Source organism: Chondrus crispus, genomic scaffold (assembly GCF_000350225.1).
Source record: "Chondrus crispus Stackhouse genomic scaffold, scaffold_110, whole genome shotgun sequence".
NCBI lineage: Eukaryota > Rhodophyta > Florideophyceae > Gigartinales > Gigartinaceae > Chondrus > Chondrus crispus.
This window is the reverse complement of record NW_005178956.1, coordinates 238,117-260,060: the sequence shown is the minus strand read 5'-3', so window position 1 is coordinate 260,060 and position 21,944 is coordinate 238,117.

Here is a 21,944-nt window from a genome sequence, read left to right as displayed (position 1 = left end):
GTGCCCGTTCGTGGCGCGCGCGCCGACGGTGCGCTCGATGTGTGTCAAGGAGGGCGAGCCAGGGAATCGCACGACTGGCTGTACCAGCTGACTGAGGGCTCGTACGGGGCCTTTGGCAGCTGCCGGCGCCCCGGGGCGTTACCGACCGCCACTCGACTCGGCACTGTCATGGGGAAGGAGGCAGCCGACACCTCCACCCGGTAGTTAGGAGTGCCCCTAAAGCGGTCGATTCCGTTACCGCTTGGTCGCTTGACGTACCCGTGGCGCGTATGCGCATGCGTGTGCGTCACTACCTTCGTGCACGCTCGTTGCTCCTTTCTGACGAGTTGCGTCTCGTTGGCCCCTGCGTCGGGGTGTTTATCTCATGGCACTGGGCTTCCGGAGGCACCCGCGTCGTAGGCCCCCGTCCGCCTTGTATACCCCCTTTCCGATAGAGGGGGTCCGGGGCGGGGGCGTCAGTTGGCGCCCCCTCGCCGTGGGCTCACAAGCATTCCGGGTGTCCGCCGAGCGAACGAGCTTCCCCATCGATGCGCACCGGGGAGAGGAGGACCGGAGTCGGGTCGGGGCAGGGGCCTCTGGGGTGATGATGCTCTCGCTCCGGCGGAGGTTGACGAGCTCCCATTGGCCGGTGCGCTCTTACCGGGGGTGAGGGAGCGCACATGAGTGATTTGCCATGTACCCAATTTAACGAGCTCCCATTGGCCGGTGCCGCTCCCGACTTCCTCCTTTCGGCCTAAGGGGGCTCGTGTGTCGAGCCTCCCTGTTAGATCGTCGCACTCCGTACCGCGGTCTTGTCTCTCGTCGTGATGAGTCTCGATCTATCCTCGAAGTCGGCTCTCTCCGCATGCCTCTTCTGAGAGGTCGTAATCTACACCCTTATTCGGAAGGTTTGATCGTTCCAATGGCATGTAACCTCCGGGCTCAGGGGTCTGGTAATCCTGCCCTTTCTGACTTGAGTTCGTCGACGAGCCCAAGTGGACCACTGTGTAGGTCGTCCTTCGATCCGCCGTGAGGTCATGGTACCCCCGTCCTCACTCAGAAAAAGGATCAAGAAAAAAATGGGGGGGGAATGTGCTGTACGAGGGGGCAAGGGTACGCGTATACCGGCGCACTACCGGTGGGGATGTGTCGGACGGGTCCCCACCGTACGTGTCGTCTCAACGGAGGGTCTCGCGCATGCGAGCGCCGCTCGCGTCAGTCTGCCCCTCGTGGTGCCCCTCCGTCAGGTATGAACGGCCTTGCTCCGACGACACCGGGTCAGTGGAGGCGAGCCATTCCCCAGCTCGGGGGCGTAGTTCCCTTGACGGCGTATCGGGGTAGTGGGGTTGCTTCGAATCGTCGCCCTCAGGCAGACGTAGCGACAGACGGAGCTCGTCCGCGTCCTCGCCTTCGTCGTTGAGTATTCGACCTCGATCTTGTGAGGGCGACCGGATCTCGTTCCTTACTCACGCGTGATTGTCCGCACGTGGCGGTCGAGGGAAGAAGGGAGAAGGTCCGTTCGGTGTGTGATTGGCCGCCACAATTGCGGTGGTGACGGTCGCCTCCTCTGTGGCGAAACTCGCCATCGCGCAAGTGTACGGAAGCGTAGACATTCGCTACCCTTCTTCCCGCCGCTCGCCGTTGAGGCGAGAACGCGGAGACGCGAAGCCCGTTTTCCATCTGGCGTCCCTCGTCTTCGTGGCGGGGGTGCTGGCGCCGTCGGTTTCCGCCGTGCGGTTCGCAGCATTAAACCGGCGCAAGCGGGGGGCGCTCCGGGGCCTGTGCCTCGGTTCGAGTGACGTATTCCCACTGCGGGTGAGCCGCGCTTAGGGTCGTATCGGGGAGAGGGGGTTCGTCGATGGATTAATGGGATGTCCGCGCACGAGTTGGGGAGTCGCGCTTCGGCTAAAATTAACGAGCTCCCATTGGCTGAGCCATTCCCGACTCTCTCGCCCGGCTTGAGGGACGTGTGGGGCGGGCTCGTTTCTCCTGTCGCTTTCCCCTCTTCCGGAAGACCCGCCCCTAGCGTACCTGAACGCGAGCGGGGCCTGACTTAAAGTCTTTTTTTGTCGCGTTTTTTTGATGCCCGTAAAGAAAAGCAGCCATTGCGAGGTGGGTATGGCCGACGGTTGATCCCATAGACCAAGCGTACTCCATAAAATAGCAAGAAGATTCTGCCATAACTTGCGACATGAGAGAAATGCGAAAAACGGTTTCCACTTGGGACTTCAAAGTTGGGTTTTCCATATCGACGATATCCTTGAACGTCCATTTCGAAGACGTGCTTGCTGGTCGCTTTGAGTTGACTTTCAAAAAGGTGTTGCTTTTTGCTCCAATATCTGCGCTGAAGATTGTTAGGGCGTTTTTGACAGTCTCCAGGTCTCTCTGAACACCCTTCATGCTCCCTTACACGGTATCAAGGCGAGCCAGTACAGATTTTTGCATGCTATCCAAAAAGAGGCGAATCGAGCTCAATGCTCCCCCTATGTTAGGTCTTAACTGTTTGGTTGAATTTGGTCTGGCAGATACTGCTCGAATGTCACTAAGGCCTGGCCGTACTGTACTGGTAATGTCACTGCCCGAGAATCCCTCTTCATTGCGCAACTCTTCTGTCGCTGCCCAGTTTCCTGAGCTACTACGAACAAGCACATCAGGCCCTTCGTCCCTCTCGTTTTCCTCTCGATTCCTTACGTGTTCCCTTCGTCGCAGATTGGCTCCTGCCGGGCCCCTCCGTCGCCCAGATCTCGCATTGTCGACATCAGAAGGCGGATGAGATTGGGTTCCGGAACAGGGACGATCCCGAGCAAGGAAATTCCCCCTTTTTGCTTCGTTGGTTGGAGGCGGCTGCGTTTCCATGTCTGAAAGTCTCGTGACGGGTGGAATGCGGGGCTCGTCATTCTCTCCATCAGGAGAATTACCGTCACGGGGAAAAATAGTTTTGAGAAAGTTCTTATTTCCCCTTCTCTTGATGTGTCGATTCTGCGCTCCGACGGCGGTAGATGAGCTCTTTCGCTTAAGGAGCCGCCTGTGAGATGGCTGGCCCGAATATGGAGGCTGCATGACGAAAGGCACGTGCACTACCGGGACAAGTAATGACAGGTGGAACAGATGAATTCAGTTGATGAAGTGATGGGAAAAGGATCCGTGGAATTCTGAACTGCGGGAGAAGGTAACCAGCTAACTTTGTCAGGTTTCTCGCCGTCCGTGTCTCAAAATTGCGGTGCAGCGTTCGGCGATACAGTATAAGGTTCCCGCGAGTACACGTGTTTTCGATATCGTACATTGCTTAAGTTTCAGATTCAGCTCCTTCGATCCAGTACTTTTCATATATCCGCGGCTTCGCTCATGTCCTAATGGATAGTTGTGATGCACCAAATCACAGCTCGCGGTCTTCTGGTAGGAAAAGACCTCGCCCAAGAAGAGATAGGCGGCGACGCAATAACAGGTTCGACTGGGAAGAGGAGAATGTGGGTAGGTCTGCAACTGCCGCGTACAAAGCGGAGGGCAAGTATTACTCTCCTTCCCCAAATCCTGTGAAGAGGAGGCTGTTTTATAATAGTGATCCGGAACCGTCTCATCAGGGTTCATTTGATGAGCTCCCAACACAGCATCCGCATAGCGGATGTAAGTTAAAAGTATCGGACGACCAAATGACCAAACCTATACATATATCTGATGTGGATCTGGGAGTGGTTTTTCGAGGGGAAGATGAAAACCCTTCACAAGTGCCTAGTGAGACTGAAGAATCTGATGTATCTTCGGCCAGTTCGGAAGAAGAACTAGGTGCATCTAGGTATGCACAGGAGTACAGCCGGCGCTCGAGGCCAAACTCCATCAATACTTGGCAGAAGTTTATTGCCATACTGGCGACTTCAGGCACTAACCGTTTGACAATTGCGCAGTATTCTTTCTTTCGGAACACTGCTAACTGGGTTATTGAGCAATATGCTCCACATGAGAGCTTGTTGCCGTCATACTCTACAGTACAGAGAACTCTGCTTCCTAACCTTCGTGCAAACAATTTCCCACGGTCGGAGAAGCACTTCCTGCCAGTGGATTTGCAGAAGGCTGGTGCGAAGCACAGTACCCTCGACACTAAAATTGTTGACCACAATTCAAGTCAAACAACTGAAACCTCACCACGTGAGGGCATTATACCAAAAGCTGAAGTAGAAGTACTACTTCCAAGCACTTGGGCCGTGCAGGACGTTTCGTTTAAGCCTACACGGGACATCATGCGATCTGGGAGCCTGAGCGACACCGGTAGTGGTTTGAGTAATCCCGTTTTTTCCAGCGCCTCGAGCGTTTCCATAGTTTCCGATAGAAAGACATTTCTCGACGAGCCCCATCATGCCGTTTTCTCCCAATCTACTGACACAGGTCCTGCAGCTTGTTTTCTTTCTCAAGGAGACACGGTCATCATTGTTCTTGAAACTGAACCGATACCTAAGGAGTGGGCTGGAATTGGCTCAAAAGAGCTCCAGGAGTACGTGCGAAGTATATCGACCACGCGATGCAGCAATTCCGAGTTTCATTTGACGGCTGTTCTAGGTGAAACGAAACTTTCAACAACAGACATGATTCCTTCACTGCACTCAAAACACTGCATTGGTCGAGCAGGAGACATACTGACCACTGTATCCGTCAGCGAAATTACACTTTATGAATGTTTGCTCATTCATAGGGTTGGCGGTTTCTGCGGATCGGGCAATATGATTGAGCTCGCATGGGTCCCTAATTTCGCATCCTCGCAACGCAACCGAAAACTCCCTCATGCTGAAGTATTCGTACAACCAGTGACAGAAATATTTCAGAGTCAACCATGCCAGCGAGTCGAAGGTGAGAAACTCGGTCAATCTACCGACTACAATCTCGACTTAGGTTGTCCTTGCAAGAAGTCTGAGGGGTTATTAATTAAAAACGGTATGCGTTACTTTGTGTACAGAGTACTTCTTTATTTCCGACGGGTTTTCGCAATACAAGAATGCTCAAGGGTCTACAGGTGGTGTTTACATGCTACCTCTTAACCTTCTTCCGCAAAACCGGACATCACGCAAAGCCGTTCGGCTGTTGAGTCTCACTCCGCCGGGCGTTAGTACTAGTCAGGTGCTTCAGATCGTATCTGATGACATCGCCGGGTCGGGAACGATCGGAATAGACACGTGTGACCGAGAGGGAATCCCGATTAAGGTTTTTGTTCAAGCTGTGGCGTACATTGGAGACTTTCTCGAGATCGCGCACATATCCGATTTATTGGCTCACAACGCAGACTCTGCATGTCATTTATGTTTTTTTCGCAAGCAAAAACTGGATCCATATTGCTCTTGTCATGGATATACGACAGAACTCAATTGTGTGGATACATCCAGCTTTAGATCTGAGCCGCGTATGAAAGCTATACGTGAATCAAAGGCACTGAGAAAGAAAGGAACCGTCTTCTCAACTATCTAGGCATGGAATCAACGTCTTGTCGGATGAGAATAACTAGTCCCCTTCGTACACTTAACGGAAGGCTTAATGATGCTAGATCAAGTCAGCAAGTGCCGTTGACGACATGTGGGCACCCCGTTTTCGAGGCGTCCTTCGACCCATATCGCTCAGTGCTAGTAGCACCAGACCACCTGCTCTCTGGGAACGCCATCAAATCTTAAACACATGCTTTCTGATGCTTTCCTCAAGGGAACAAAGAGATCAAATCGATGCCAGAATATGTGACGGGCTTCGTCGGAATTCCTTGATCACGCAGAGAAAAATTTTCGACGTCAAAAATAATAAGCTGTATTCTACCACAATCAGTGGTACGTTCTGTACACTACTTGTTGCTCGATTTGTGTTCGAGGACGAGTGCGCTGCGCTTTCGGCGAACGACGAAGGACAGAATCACACATTGTTGAAAACGGTGCGGGCTTTGGGACTGTTTTCAGACCTAGTCACGTCGACTTATTGGTATCCTAAACTGCATGTAGATGAATACAAATCTATGCAGCATTTTAACAGTGCCGCAGGCATGGCATTCATATCAGAACAGCAGGCTTCTGCACGCCTGTACGTCCAAAGTCGCGATTCACTTTGTGGCATTTGTGAAATTGCGAGGGGTAAGCTGGATAAACCGAACCTTCACAGAATCATCGAGCTCTACAAACATTCACATCTAGCAATGGGGCACGCGCATCACTTTTCTGAGCTGGTTTTTGAGTTTGCCCATCAGCCTTTGAAGAGAGGCGTGGCGATGTCTAACCATCGAAAACCGCACATTCAAGCCGTGAAACATACATTGGTTGACGAATGGGAAGGAAGGCTAGCCTCTCTGGCAGGATCACGGAAGGAAAGTGATGTTGATGGCATATTTGATTCGCAGCTGAGAAGGTGCATGTGAGAGACCCGAGTTTTAGGAAGGCAGGCGGCATCAATGTCAAAAGGCTTGGAAAATGTACTGATCAAGCCTGTTCTCCAAAAAATATGCGGTGCACTACCATCTCAAACAGCAAATAGCAAAATGAACTGCATGTGGTCTTTGCAAAATAGAAAAGTTGCAAAGGAATCTGACACCGCGCTGGTTGCCCTGGTGGACAGTTTTGTCTTGAATCAGTTCCAAGGGGCTCGACAGTTGCAATTATATACCGGAGCAAAGCGGAAAAACAAGTTTTAAGCGGAGTAAATCAGTCCATCAGGTCACCATCTCACGAATGCATTCAAAAGGGTGATGCAGTGCAAGCTATTGTTCATCGTCAATCCACCAATTTCGCGGTTCCGCGCCAACCGTCTATTGAGGAGATGAGACGAAACCCTGATAAGTATCAGATGTGTGTTTTCGCAGTGGACACGCTGTTGCAGTGGAGAGATTTTTCATGTGAAAGAATCGCCCACGAGAGCGGGCCGTTTGCTGTTGCTCGAAATTGTACCAGATATGAGGACAGTACTCTAAGAGTGGCACGGAATTCGCCGTTGGTACTGCTAAAACTCAATGAATCTGTGAGAAGAGTTGGGTTAGTTCATGCTTGTCAAGCTGCGTGCAACGGTACATGATGTGAGATACGCGAGATTGAAGGATACGTGTATCACAGTGACGATCTTCTTTCTGGAGGCACGTTCTATTACGCAACGAAAGAGAGCGGTTACCCCCCTCGAATGGGATAAACCTTCGTGGTAAGCGCGAGTGTGCGGATATGCGGATCGGCATCCTTGGTTCCTATTCGTCCTTAATGCTACAAAATTGAGTTTTTGCGCTTATTTATGATGAAGATGGTGGGGAGGGGACATTGCCTGCTAATACAAATTTGAATTTTTACGCTTACTTCTGGTGAAGATGGTGGGGACACTGCAGTACTATACTGTATTGTCCCCATTGTGAAATGCACTGAAATTCTCCCTACAGAGCTGCAATGCTGAAGAGCTGTGCTGCACTTCGTGTTACGCATCGTCCCATCTCAAGATACTAGGTCATTTGTACACACCCGTTTCTCTGCTTCTCTTCAACATGTCCTGTGTTATGGTATTCTGAAAATCAGATACTACTTTCTTGTTGCGTACGAGAGCGGGCCAAACCATCTCCGAGGTACCCAAGACCTCGTCGTTTTGCCGCAGCGACCTCGAAAAGTTTCGACCTTTACGGTTGGAGAGAGGAGCCCAGCTTAATGTAAAACGTGTGTGGTCTGATGCGTATGGTTCTTTTTCAGCGATCGTTTCCGAACCTGATTTTCTTATGGCATCCATAATGGGCATATTCTTCTTGCAAAGCCTGTTTACGTATCTACAGTTCCTTGTATCGAATTGCCTCGTCTCCCTCCAAAGCAAGTGACAAGTCTGATTGGGAAGTGAGTGGTGCAGGCTTCCGGCAACACGGAAAGCAAATGGATGATCGTCTTCATTCTTTTCGGCCAAAGTTGCCCCAATAAGTCTGAATGCGCAATCCTCCGGTAGTTGCGCTGGGTCAGGTGCGTTCATTTTTCTACCCTTTAAAAGAAGAGAAAGGAGATCAGAGTACCCCGGAATGCCAATACATGATGCTAATTCATGCAAGGTGTTAAAAGCAACCAGTGCATGTTCCAAACTTAGCATTGGTGATTGTGTTTCTACGGAAGCCGGTTAGAACACTGCATTAGAACATCTCGATTTGATTACCCTGGCAATCCGCTCAAAATCTTCTAGGCTACAGTCCGCTTCCGCTTTGATTAAGGAAGTGTAACACATGCCAACAAAGCGTCCTTCTCCCTCATGTACGTCACATATAGCGGAGCGAGTACGCCGGAAAACGATAGGCTTGTGAGAACTAACAACAATTCTGTGTCTTAAGTAACTGAATATTCGGTCAGAAACCTTATCGCTCTCACTCCATGAGCCTACAATACGAGAGTACATTGCACTCTGAGCTCCCACGATCCCCTGAAGCTCCTCAAGCTTGACTTCTAAAGTACTAATTTTTTCCTCTGCTTCGCCCTTTCTGTGGATCAAATGATAGAACCATCGATCTCCGTCTTCTGCCCGATTCCTTCATATGTCCGGTGCATGGCTTGTACTCCGAACCAGATGACTGATTTGATAACTGCTGCACGGAATCGGCTTCAGTATTATTTCCTGATTCCGAAAGAGCCGAGAGACACATCCGCCACGGCTGTGTGACATTTTTTTGGCGCCCAGTACGGTCGTGGCACAAAAAGATCCAATGAGTCGAGCGTCCATGAGAGAGGCTTCCATCCCATATGCTTGCTCATAGTGAACCCTTGCTCTGGTGACACCGCCATTACAATCTACCTTCTCCAGGACAGCCTTCCACCAGACATCTTTTTCGACAGTTTTCCTTCGTTTTCGATCATCCCGCCGAGGTATCTCGACGATCCAAAGCACCTCAATTGCATCCCCCTCACGTATGTCCGCCATATGAGGCGGACGGATGTGACGAACCGACGTGAAAAGTGAATTCGTGCCAGAGTGTAGGCAATCCGAGGTATTTGAGTAGGGGTTCTGAGCAGGCCGAAGGACGAGGTGGGGTGTGGAGGGCACAAGCTGGTGCTCGCCAACGGCAAAGATTGTAAATTTCAGAAGCCGGTTTTTGGGACATCCAATCATTGCACAACCTTCAAAGGTTGACCAATAATAATCGTTTAGTGCCAATACACGTATCTCTTTAAACGAGCGATGACAACCCAATCGTGATGTAGTTCCCTGGAAACATACCTGAGAACACCACGGCGGGGCATCGCGCCTTCACGTCTCAAATCTCACTTGTTCCTCAACCTCTTTCGAAGCAAACGACGGTTTGCAAGATCCCCTTTTAGAGCACTCACGAGATCGCATGTCCCTCATATCGCCTTTTTCATATCAATGACTCCAAACTCTGAGCAACCCATGTGGTTTTGCGGTAAGTACACGTTTTCGCGACAGTCCCACTTTGTAGCTTCCTTATCGGTGGGGCAGTGAGCGAGGAGAATTTTATCCAAGACGTTAGAGCGAGGATAAGGTGTGTTCAATCACATTTCCAAAGAGGCTTTAGACGGGAAGAAAACTGACCAACTTCTTCGACAGCAAGGGAGTGTTTTTGCGAGGGAAGATTCGAGGATCAATGCTGATGTTGGAACTGAGATGGATGAAGGAGAGGAAGAGGTGGCAAGATGCGGATCAGCTGTGGATGATCTGAATTCCTGAAGCAGGAAGTATATTTGTGAGGGAAAGATGTTGCTGGTAATTGGGGATGTGTCGAGAGGGAGAGTTTCCAAGTAGTGTAGGTTGCGGGAAAAAAGAACGTCGAGAAGAAGTGAGGTAATACTTTTTGGGGGAGGGGAAGACGATGATTCGAGGATCACTATTTATGTTGGAACTGAGATGAGATGAGGGAGAGGAAGTGGTGGCAAGATGCGGAGCATGAGGATGAGGGAGAGGAAGTGGTGGCAAGATGCGGAGCATGAGGATGAGGGAGAGGAAGTTGTGGCAAGATGTGGATCAGCTGTAGATGATCTTACAGCTTCAGGTCGATTTTCGTTGAGCGCAACTGGGCACTCGTTTCATCAACAGATTATCTGATCAAGAACAAAGAAAGAAACGAGTGTGACCCGGCGCAGGCGGGGAACGCTGTAGGGAAGAGGCAGATGGTGAAGCGGATCCTTGCGAATTTGAAAGGAACCTAGAATATTTAAACAGTGTTCTGAAAACCGACCTTAGAGGAGAAGAGGACTAGTAATACCGTTGCCCCGCCTCAAATAATATTTCAGCAGGAATAGTAAAACATATCGTTCCAGTACATCATCATTGCGCAATACTTGATGTTTATATTTGTGGTCATACCACGTGATAAGAAATGTGCTAAGATAACCACTATAGTGAATGTAATAGTTTCTCGTTCTCTCGGTAGATCAGTGCTTTTTTGACGCTCCTCGGTACATCCATACAATGAATAGGCTCCATAAGAGACGGCCCACTCAAGAAGATTGCGAATAGTGCTGGCATCAGAATGATGTTTTCAGTCAATATCATTATCATATCGCGCAGTTGTGTTACAATAGTTAGGAAACCAAATTCAGTGTGTTTTTATTGTACTATCAGAGCTATCCTACGCAGTACGTGTCAAGATTCCGTTTCCGATACAGTGATGTCACAACAACGCACGAAACAACGCGAAAACAGCAATGGCTGTTATTGATCTCACAATTACAACAGCATTCCTCCGAATAATATAATGTCAAGATGAGCGTTCTCACTCGCTACATCAAAAAGAACTGAACAGTATATAGCGCAGTTTACATCATTAAATTAAACATAATTATTACAATATGCCTTTGCAGTGGTAAACGTCCGGGTGTGGGCTTTCATCGCAAGTCCGAAGTGCCCCGGGGTCTTCCTTCCATACCCTGTCTACCCCCTGTTACCAACCCTACCGAACCGGCCTTCCACCCGGGCTACCATTCTTCTTGGGTAGCCCGTCGATACCCCTCGCTCGATGAGCTACAAGACAAATCCATGCGTGAACATCCTTCCTTATTTGCCTCTTCCCAGTGGTTCTCCTCCGTAGGCGTCCGCGATGTTGCCGACATCGAACATAGTTTTGTCGACAGCGCCGGCATGTTACCCGGTCAACTGCCCCTACAAGCCATTCGCACTTTTGACTGGCGCGCCCGCATTGCCATTCCTATATCCATCCTTCGTCACTCTTCTCTACGCGGCCGTCGCACATTGTCCCTGCGATTCATAGACACTGTACTCGCCCTGCTTGACCTCCATTTGACCGACGCCCTTATTCCTCCTTCCTTCGGCTGCGACACGTGGAAATTCCGCACGGAGGGGGAGCGCGATTGTCTTGACAGCCTCCTCAGTTGGACCCAGGGTGACCCCGTACTGGAAGCGGACCGCTTATGGCATAACCAATTGACAGTGACGAATGACGCAATGTCGTGGACGCGTGCGATTCTCCCTGTTAATTTTCGGCGCATGAAACGCGGGAACCTCTTCTTCTTCCAACACACTGTCCGGTACGAGCGTAAAATGAGATTGGACACGGGATACTTCCTGGCATACCAATTGATCGAGGCGGGGGAGATTGCGCGGTCACACTACGTCAACCAATACCAGCAGCTTCCCTCATGGTGGGGTCAATTTGAAGTTTGCGAAGGATATTGGGCGGAATTGGGCCCCATCCTTACATACTTCGGGAGCCACCTGAACAACCCTCGACACGGATTGTGGGTTGTTTTCATGACCGAGTGGTGCGTGAAGGTCGCTGGCACCTTGCTTTGGGAGGCGTATGATTGTTAGCGTCTATGGTACATTCCCTCGAAGCTCGTTGAGCTCATGCGCCTTCTGGATTACACTGTCGCCTTGGGTGGCGCCGACACCGACCTCGCATTGCACTCACTGCTCGACAAGATTGAGCAGATCGATTGAGATAGCGTTCCCCCTTACAACTCTTCCCGCTCCTTCGCAAAGCGACGTCCCTCCTTTTCTCCCGGACGTAGTCACAGCGCGGCGGGTGACTTCGTCTGGTTTAACCCCTGGACGTCGACGTTGTGCTCATCCTCAGAAGCTCGACTAAGTCGAAAATTCGGGAATCAAATCCCCATCCCCGACGCGGTTCCCGAGCGAGGCGTGGACCCTCGTGCAGAGAGCGTGTGCTCTCGACCGTCCCGCCCTTCGTCTCCTCGTTCCGCGGTCCAACCTTCCACGCCGGACGTACAGTCCCCAACGCCTTGTCTCACCGAGCCGTCTTTGCCTGCAATTCCATTTGCCTGCCTTCGATCTCAGCCGGCTCGTTCACTCCCACGCCCCCCTCCGGTGTGTCAATTCATACGCGAAATTCCTCCTGGCGTCGTGTTTCCCTCAACAATCTCAACCGAAACCCTATCAGTCTGGGAAGTGCCGCCGTCTGACGTGGTTCCCACCCCACGTCAGACTTCCCCTTCGCGTGAGGAACCACTCGTCACGCCTTCCTCGGCTCTTCCTTCACCCTTAGTTCCCAAAGAAAACAACACCGCCTCAGGCGTCTATCATCGCCTTCTCCGGGCCCATGGCGTAGAGGCAGAGGCGCTGCAGGGTGCAGCTCTGGAGGACCTACGCGTCCTCGCCCGTCTCCTCACCTCTCTGCCGAAGGAAAGCGGCTCCGGTGCTCCGTCCCGTTGATCTGCTGTTCACGGCAGATCCCTCATGACCCATTTTCGCATCATTACCCCCTTGTGAGAGTAAAAATTCTTCCTGTGGGCGTCCTCTCCTCCTCGGCTTCGTCCTCTTTTTCTTCATTTTCTTTTCAACATGCCTCCATCCGTCTCCGGTCACACCTTGATCCGTAGACTTCCTCCTCTTATTATTTTTTTGTAAGGCCCTTGCAGTAGTCAAATCTCCATCCAACTTTCCTTCCCTTTGCTGGCCTGTCGAGGCCTTCCTCCACATCACCGTTGCACGTCTACGTGACATACCCTTCGTCCAAAACGTCCTGCTAGTTCCTCCCTTTCATATTGGCGACGTCAATCCGTTCTCGGGGCCCTTTTTCTGATAAAGCTCACTATTGTCAGCTTTGGTCAGGCGGGGGGAGTTCCAGAATTTCAACAAATAAATATGGGTCATTGCTGTGTTCGAGCTTTCATTCGAGCTCGTCGACCTCAAATGTTAACACAATTTTGAGCTCTACTCGGCAGTCCCGTCAATTTCAGGCGACCACGTAGCCCTTCCTCTCTTCCGACGGATTCGTAAGCGTCATGCGCGTTTTTCTTTTCTTTTCAAACGTCACTTCTCACTCCCCTTTTTTTAAATGGCGCGGTGAGGTCGTCTCAAGCAGGTCAAACGGCACACTTGGGGTCTTTGCAGTGCCGTTTCGTCTGTGTTCGCCATTGTTAGTCAGGGCTGGCGATATCCTCTTCTTCACCGACGGGGAATGGTCGCGTGCGAAAGGCCCCTGTCCTTGTCTCAAGCGAAAACGAACGTGATCGGAAACTGTGTCAATGGATTGTCACACCTCATTCCCAGGGGTATGAGAAAGATACTCGGGGTCCGAGAAAGTTTCCTCCGGGGAGCCTCGGTTTGAGGGTCTATTGTTGCCAGCGACCTGTTTGGTTCTATATCATGTCCCCGTTTGAGCTCGTCAAGGCGTTCCTCGGGATGCCTTCCGTGTGTTTAGCTCGTCGGGTCAGGGTCACTTCCCTCAAATTCTCTTTTTCTTTTTCCATTTAGACTCCTCACGGACCTTCGGCTGTCCTCTAATTCTCCCCCTTCACGAGAGGAACGTTGTTCCAGGGTCTCTGCGTCTTCTGACGTAACGGCACAACAAGTTCCTCTTCCTTCTTCTCTCCCTTTTCTTTTTGTCTGTACGCAGCGCAACCGAGGTCATCGGACATAGCCGATATGATTGTATATCGTACCCGGAGGGTCTGTTACGACTGATGTGAGAGAGTCGGCGTGCGTTGCTCGTGGGGCTGTGGCGGAGTTGCGCCGTAGACAGTGTTGTGGGGGATCAATGTTTCGGATAGGAGGTTTGTGGCAATAATATGCTAGAAGTTGTTGTATCATCGATAATGAGGTAATGGATGTGGGTCGCGAGGCGTTGCGGCTGTGACGGGTGAGGGGTCTTTTCCGTGGTTCTTGTCCTTCCTTTGGGGAGGTTGTGTGAGACGACGTCCTCGAAGGTGAGCCTGCATTCCCCATGACCAATTTCGTCCTCTCCGCCTTCCGATTTCTCATCTTACGTGCCGAGGGAAAAACTCCCCTGGTGTCGACGACCGCGTCTCCCTTTGGACGCTACCTACTTCTAGAGCCATCTATCGCTCGTGCGCGTCGCGTCCCGGGCTTAGGCGCACGTTCATCCTCCTCGCTCGTCCCTCATGGTATATAAAAATAGTAGTGTCAAGAGATTGACGAAAGGTGATCAGTGGGAGTCTCCTCTTCTCGAGTGGACCTCAAAAATGTCGATCCGGTTTCCGAGGTGGGGCTGGTGCGTCGCAAGTTCATTCGTCTGACGGGAGAAAGTCCCTCTTCAGTCTGTCACGCGGTTAAAGTATTCACGGGTCGTGTTAACGTGTCTTACGTCGTCGACCCATTTCTTCGCCTTTTTCGATTAACCTCTTCTTCGTTCTTCCCTAGCACTTGTAGGCTTTCTGATAGGTGGAGGCTGTGACGGGTTGTGTCGTCGACGTCTCAAACCAAGGAAATAAAAACAAAAACAAAACAGAGATAGAAGTGGAAAAAGACCAAACAACTGAAAAGCAAGCGGTTGATCCTCTTGGTGACGATGTCGCGCGGATTTTCGTCATCATCATAGACAACGAAAAATGACAAAACTGTTCCCCCACGTCTTGCAGTATATGTCCGCACGTTAACTCAAGCGTTTCATGGTGCTAAACCGACCGACGGTCACCGCCCTTGCTTGTGCAACGAGATCCCACTTCTCGACGAGCGACTTGCTCGTCGGCGTCCGCCATGCAGGATCGTGTTCCTGTCTTCAAATAAAAAAGTAAACGGGACAGAACCCAAAATAGAAACAAAAAGGAGCAAAACACCCTAGAAAACAAGTGACGGTTCGTTATGAATCAGGGTGTGTGTGAGTCGCTCGCGCGCAGGAGACAGGGAAGGGATTTGGAGAACGAGGTCGATCAGCGATGACGGAGCGACAGCTACGACCTCCTTGAGCGTCCATCCTCGTAACTACGGGCCTGTCGCAGACAGTAATTCTTCCCTGCTCGACGAGCATTAGTCCGTTGATATGTTAAGCTCTGTCAGCGTCAGGTCCGTTTGTCTGGACTTGGTCGCAGATCGACTTCGTGGTGGGTATCGTCGGCTGTGGCCGGCGAAAACAAATTTGCAGCAACTCCATCCCTTTCTTGATTTGGATTAAAATTTCGCGTCATCTCCTGTGTCCCACATCTGCTCGCGCACCATTGCCTTGTGTCCCCTCCTAAAAAACCTCATAAAATTTTCCTCTCAAGTTCCTACGGACGGGTGCGGATCCCTGATCCAAACGTCAATTCACGTGCGCACCACTGCGACGCGTGACCATACATAATTTGCGCATGGTCTCCACCTGAGACTACAATAACTTCTTCATTTCTTGACAGGGCGACACTCGTCGCTCTGTCCATGTGCGGGGGGGGGAGCGACACAGACTTGCCTATCTCACTTTCTCTCTCCTTCTCTTCATCCCCTATGATCCCTACTCCTACTACTACCCTTGTTTTCTAACTTCGCGCTGCGTCCCACAGTACCTATTACGACTTGACAACCCTCTGACAGATGCTACCCCGCTTGTGCGCGCGCGACTTGCAGCGGTAAGGGTAACTTTTTTCTTCGGAAATATCTTACAACTGCGCTGCGTGGTAATGATGCGACTGGTTCCCACGTCGCGTCCTTCTTCTCATATCCATACCATTTCACCTTGAGGATTAATTCCTCATCTTGATACCCGTGATCGATGATCTTTTCTATCACGTACTCGGCGTTCTCATTTTCTTCCTCGCGTCTGGGGTTAATTTCTTCCCCCTCCTGAAGATTCTCCCACTCCTCCAACTCCTCTGAATTACTTGTCCTCCGTAGGTCTTGCTGTATCTCCGCTGACGGGTTTCGACTGACAACATCTTCCTCGTCCACTAACATCTGCGCTCGCGTGGGAGGACCATCCTGACTCTCCATCGCGTCGCGTTCTTGATTTCCCTCACGTCCGCTGAGGAACTGTAGAGCCTGTCGTAGGCCTGATATCGGCATGTAATACATGGGACTAGGGGCTAACTCGACTCTATCTCGCGACCTGCGCTCTTCTTGGTCGCCTATGGCGATGACAACCGTGTTCTTATCTGATTTCTTAACTGCATACGGTCCCGTGGCAACTTGTGCCAGCTTGTGTTTAGGTTCTGTTGCGGTCTCCTGTTCCTTCCGGAGGAAAACGTAGGATCCTGAAGGGATGTCATACTTCGGCTTGCGAAGCCTTGCGTCAGAGTTTCGCTTGTAGCGCGCTTGTTCTTTTCGCAGGATCTTATCAGCGCCTTTCATCAGGCTTTCCAACCACGACTGCCATTTCAGGTAGTACGCTCGATTCGAGCTAAATCCTTCCAAACTTGGCTGTGCTTGTAACACGACGCTTCCTGGCTCCCGCGCCAACACTAGCTCGAAGGGCGCGATGTTCGTAGTTCGATGAACTTGCGTGTTGTATGCCAACGTCACAGCGTCGCTAAATAGGTCCCAGTCCTTGGGATGTTCTCCAACATATTTTCGCAACGCGGAAGTCAGCGTGCAGTTAAACCTCTCAACTTGGCCGTTGGCCTGAGGGTGATAGGTGGTCGTGAAGACGTTGCGTATCCCCAAAATTCGAGAAATGTTCTGGAAGAACCGAGCCGTAAACTGTGTCCCGTTGTCGGACAACAGCTTGACCGGTGGTCCGTATACGAATACCCAATGATGCACAAAGGCTTGCGCTATGTGTGCGGCAGTAATTTTCTTGAGAGGTACGGTTCGCACCAATTTGGAATATCGATCGCTGATCACGAGGATGTAGCGATTCCCTCGTTTAGTGGTAATTAACTCACCGAGAATGTCGATCGCGACGAACTCCAAAGGAGCCTTTGGCGTAAACAGCTTCATTTCCTTCGTATTCTTCCTCAACTTAACTCGTTCTCGGGCGCATGCGGCGCAATTTTTCGCAACTGCGTAGCAGTCTAGGGCCATCGTAGGCCAATAAAAATATATTCTCAATGTCTTGTAAAGTTTCCTGCCTCCCGGGTGGCCTGCCAATTTTGCGTAGTAGCTCAACCCTAGGACGCGGTCCTTTAACGATTGTGGTATCACCACTTGTACAAACTCCGCCGCGGTACGGCATAGAGTTCCTTCGAGTTCCTCGGTCTCCATGCTGAACGTTCTCACCTTTCCGGCGTCCATTTCTTCCTTGATGCGGTTGCAGAAGGGGTCGACGGCTTGCTCGCGAATGAGCTCCTCCGGAGTGACAGCTTGGAAGTGATCGAGGCGATCAGAGGCGGCGCCCCCCTCAAGAGCGAGGGTGTCGTTCAGCCTTTCAAAATCCTGCTTTTCGTCTTCTGTAGCGTCGGCCAGTTCGGCCATAAAGCATGGGCTTCCGTCGTCGGTTTCGTCGACGGTTTCTCCTGCGGTCCGTTCGGCCATAAAGCATGGGATTCCGTCGTCGATTTCGTCGACGGTTTCTCCTGCGGTGCGTAATCTTGACAGGGCATCAGCTTGGCTGTTAGACTTGCCTTTCTTGTACTTGATTTCGAAATCAAATTCCGAGAGGCGGAGCCTCCATCGGATTAATCTCCCGCTGGGGTCGGTTACGTTCATCAACCACCTCAATGAGGCATGGTCGGTATGCACAATGAAGTGCTCGCCATATAGATATGGTCTTAAAGTCTGTACGGCCCAAATTACCGCTAGACATTCTTTTTCTGATACAGAATAGTTTCTCTCGGCTGCGGCTAACGTTCTTGAAAAGAACCCGATGGGTTTACGTTGCGTGTAGTATAATGACCGGTGCGAGCGCGCGGAGGTCATCGGACGGCCGTATACGGTATACACGTGGGCGGCTGTGCCCACGTGTAGCGAGCGCGCGCGCATGCCGAGCGGTCGTAATCTGGCGTACGTGTACAGTAGTGCACGTGTCGTTCGAGCGGTAGTCTACGCGTGTTACGCGTGCGCGTTAGCACACGTGTGGTCCGTGCGGTAGTCTGTAAGCAACACGCGTGTACAGTAGTGCACACGTGTAGTAGCAGCGTCCGTGCGGTAGTAGCAATTATGGCGCTAGTTTTTTAATTGTGTACAGTACCCGGCACGCACTAGGCGGCAGGTACTGTACTACTGTACTGGGACAGGTGTCCGAGGCGTCCCCCTGCGGGGTTAAGACCTGGCACCCGTCCCCACCAGTAAACGGGGGCAAGCTCGCCCCCGTCCCTTTTTGCGCGTACGTACGTCCGTTTTCGGTTGTCTGTCGCGCGCGCTGGCTTCTAACCCGTTACCGGTCGCTCCCGTTCACGCACCACGGGGCGACTGCGCGTAACCGGCCAGTGAGCCACTCCCTTTTCGCGAGCTCGTCCGATCGGTTCAATTGGCGCGTCGCGTCCGCGCTGCGTGCTCCCTCGCTAAAGCCTCCGCCTCTCACCCAACCCAGGGCGGAGAGGAGTTATCCCACATTTGGTACTCTTGTGGAGGGGATAACTCTCGAGGTTGAGCCGCACGCGGTGTCGCCCGATCGCGCGCAGAACCGTACGGACGGAAAAGGTCGAGAAATCACCGCGTCGATCGCGAAGCGTATTCGACGATGAACCGACCGGATCAAGGGGGAGACTCCGCCTCCGGGCGTCTGAGCACCCGCAGTGGCAGTGGCGCACCGCGCCTCCGGGTGGAGAACCCGGAAGCCCTGCTGCGACCGCCACCGCGACCGGGCCGCACGCGAGCGTCTGCATCGGATGTTACGCCGGCCGTGTCGGCAGGCACCGAGAATCGCGTCCAATGGATGGTCGACGCGATTCAGCCGCGCATCCAGGCCTGGGTCGAGGAGTTCCTCGCTACGGAACTCCCCCAGGTAGCGCGCGTATGCCTCGACCGAACGGTGCCCGCGCTCGTGGACGCGCACGTACGCAGCGCGATACCATCGCTTTTGGACGAACTTCTACCCGCTCAAGTCCAATGCGAGGTGGTGACCGCGCTCACCACTGTGGATGAAGAATCCCCGTCCGGTACGGCTCTAAAGGGAGCGATCAGCTCCGCGGTGGCCAATCGTCTGGCCACGACCTTCGCCGGAGCAGGAGTCGACGCACGCGAGCAGCGCGACTCGACCGCTCCGGATCCTACGCTAACGCACGCTGAACCGATCGGCGCCGCACCCGGGATCGGTACAATGGCCCCTCACCCGGAGGGTAAGACCATTTACCTCCCACCAATTTATGGTGCTACAGGAGGGCCCACAGAAAATGGCCCTCCCGTACTCGCCGATACGGCTGGCCCCCGCGGGACAGAAAACCGCCTGGGGCGCTTCGCGACAGAAAAGCGACAGCCGTATCGGTCGAGCAGAAGAAGCGCACCCGGCGCTCAAGGCTACACCTCGGAGGGTACAGAAAACCCCTCCGAGGAAGAAGACACAAGACGTCGCCACAGGGCGACGCGCAAGAACCGCGACGGACGCTACGCGCGATACCGCGATGCCGGAGGGGTCGGTTACCCCTCCGATGATAACCGCGACGGACGCTACACGCGATACCGCGATGCCGGAGGGGTCGGTTACCCCTCCGATGATAACCGCGAAGGACGCTATACGCGATACCGCGATGCCGGAGGAGGTGGATACCCCTCCGATGACGAGGACACCGAGTCGGACGGATCGCGCAGAGGCGACCGCAGAGGTCGCAATGCGCGCGACCGACGTCGGTTCCGGCGAGAAGACTCCGATCCGGAGGGCTACAGTAGCCCCGGCGGAGAAGGAGACCGCCACCGCAGGGGCAGAGACCGCCGGTCTGCCCCGAGGCGGGATCCGAAACGGCTGCCGGTGATCAGGCCGCTGAACGACCTGTTAACCAAGGCCGTCGACTACCGCACGTATAGGCTGGAAAATCGCAGCGCGCGCTACGACGCGAGTACCGCGCGGCGAGTTAACCGATATCGGAAGAAGTTGGACGTCCAGCTGAAAACCCACACATTCGGTGGTCAAGATCCAATCGCGGTGCTAGGATTCCTCGCGCGCTTCAAGATGGCCTGCGACCACAATGGGGTCAGGGAAGGCGCGGCCGTATGGTGTTTCCAGTTCTATTTGACTGGGCAGGCTCACGCCTTGCTCCAGTCCAGGCTACACGGGAACACCATGGCGGTCGATGCGGAGCAGCGCGATATGCTGGAAACCTACGCGGAAGTTGTTAACTTTTTATTGCGCACGTACGCGACTGACGAAGTTATTTCCGAAGCGGTCGGTGATGTCACCTCCTTCCGTCAGAGCTCTAATATGACGGAGGAGGTGTACAGTAACCAGTTGTGGGACAAGGCGTTGCGCTGCGGAACCTTATTTTCGGACAGGCGCCTGAGGTCCCTTTTTGTTGAGGGACTTCTGCCAGCGACGTGCGCGCAGGTGCGGAATTATCTCGCGACGCATCCGGGCGTGGACTACCAAGCGGTGGCACGCTACGCGCAAGCGATAGGCGAGACGCACCGCTCGGCTCGAAGACAGGCGACCTCGCTCGCGTCGCCTCAAGCACCGTCCGATTCGGTGAGAAGATTCACGCGCAACGCGCGGACAAGGCCTGTGCTGTCGGTCGAGTCCCTGTCTGAACTCCCGACAGCGCGCGGAACCGAAACGGAGGAGATACTGGCGGTGACGGACCAGTCGGCGACGCCGAGCTCGCTTAGCTCGCCGCCGACTAGCTACCATCCGTCACCTGCCTCGTACCCGGCGGGCGCGCCGATGGCGCCCGCCCAACACGGTGACGCGCGCGCACATCCGTACGGAAGGCCAGTACAGAACCAGCGGGTCCGGTTCTTCAACCAAGGATTACCTGGACCCCCGCCGTGCCGGTTCTGTCTGGACCTGACCCACCGACAGGAGCAATGTCCTGTGGTGGCGGATAGCGCGCTGCGTTCGAAGCTTTTGCAGGCCCGCGAGGCCAATTATCAAAAGCTTCGGATCCGTCAAGGTCTCCGCCCGGGTTCGCCGTTCGAGCGCCAACCGCCGACCGCGTGGCGAAATTCGCGTGCGCAGGCTCCCACGGGCATCAACGTGGTCGAGCCGCGCGAGGTCGTCCAATCGGAAGAACCCGCGCTACCGCTGACGGACGAGGGGCCCGAGGACCTTGGGTTGACGGGGGAAGCCGGGGAGGACGCGTAGAGGCGTCGACGATCCTCCCCGTGCCAAGCCTCAATAAACAAGGCACCCCGTCGACCGCTTCGGTACGCGCGCCATCGCAGAGCCGAACGGACGAAGCGGCAATTTGCTTCTTCAAGAAGCAAAATTATAAGGTCACCGCAACGGTCGGACGACGACGCGCGATGATGCGCGCCATCACGCCGGTTCTAGATTCGGGCGCCGGCCCGAATCTAATCCACCTACGCTGTGTGGCAGAACCGTGGCGCGCTGCCATCCAGTCCGCGCGGAGCCCGCCTCTCATCGACGCTTCGAATAGGTCGATGAAGGCCCTCGGCGAGCTCAAACTGTACGTCCGGATTGGTGAGTTCGTCGCGCGCGTGCCGTTCTTGGTCGTCACCAACCTCGCGGTGGACTGTATCCTCGGGACCACGTTCCTGGATCGCCACGTGAAGGCGATCCTGCCACCGCAGAGGAAGGTGCTGTTCCATCATGCGCCGTCCGTAGCGCTGACGGGAGTCACACCCTCGAGGCACCACCGCAAGATGGCCTCGAGGGGACCGTCGCAGCAGCTCCCGCAGGAGGAAAATTCGGCCGACCGGAAGCGCGCGCAGTTCCCAACGAACGTACCGTCACGGAAAATTCGCGTGGTCAAGGGGGTCACGATACCCCCGATGACCCAAGCGATGGTATGCGTCGCAACACCGGTTGGGGGGCT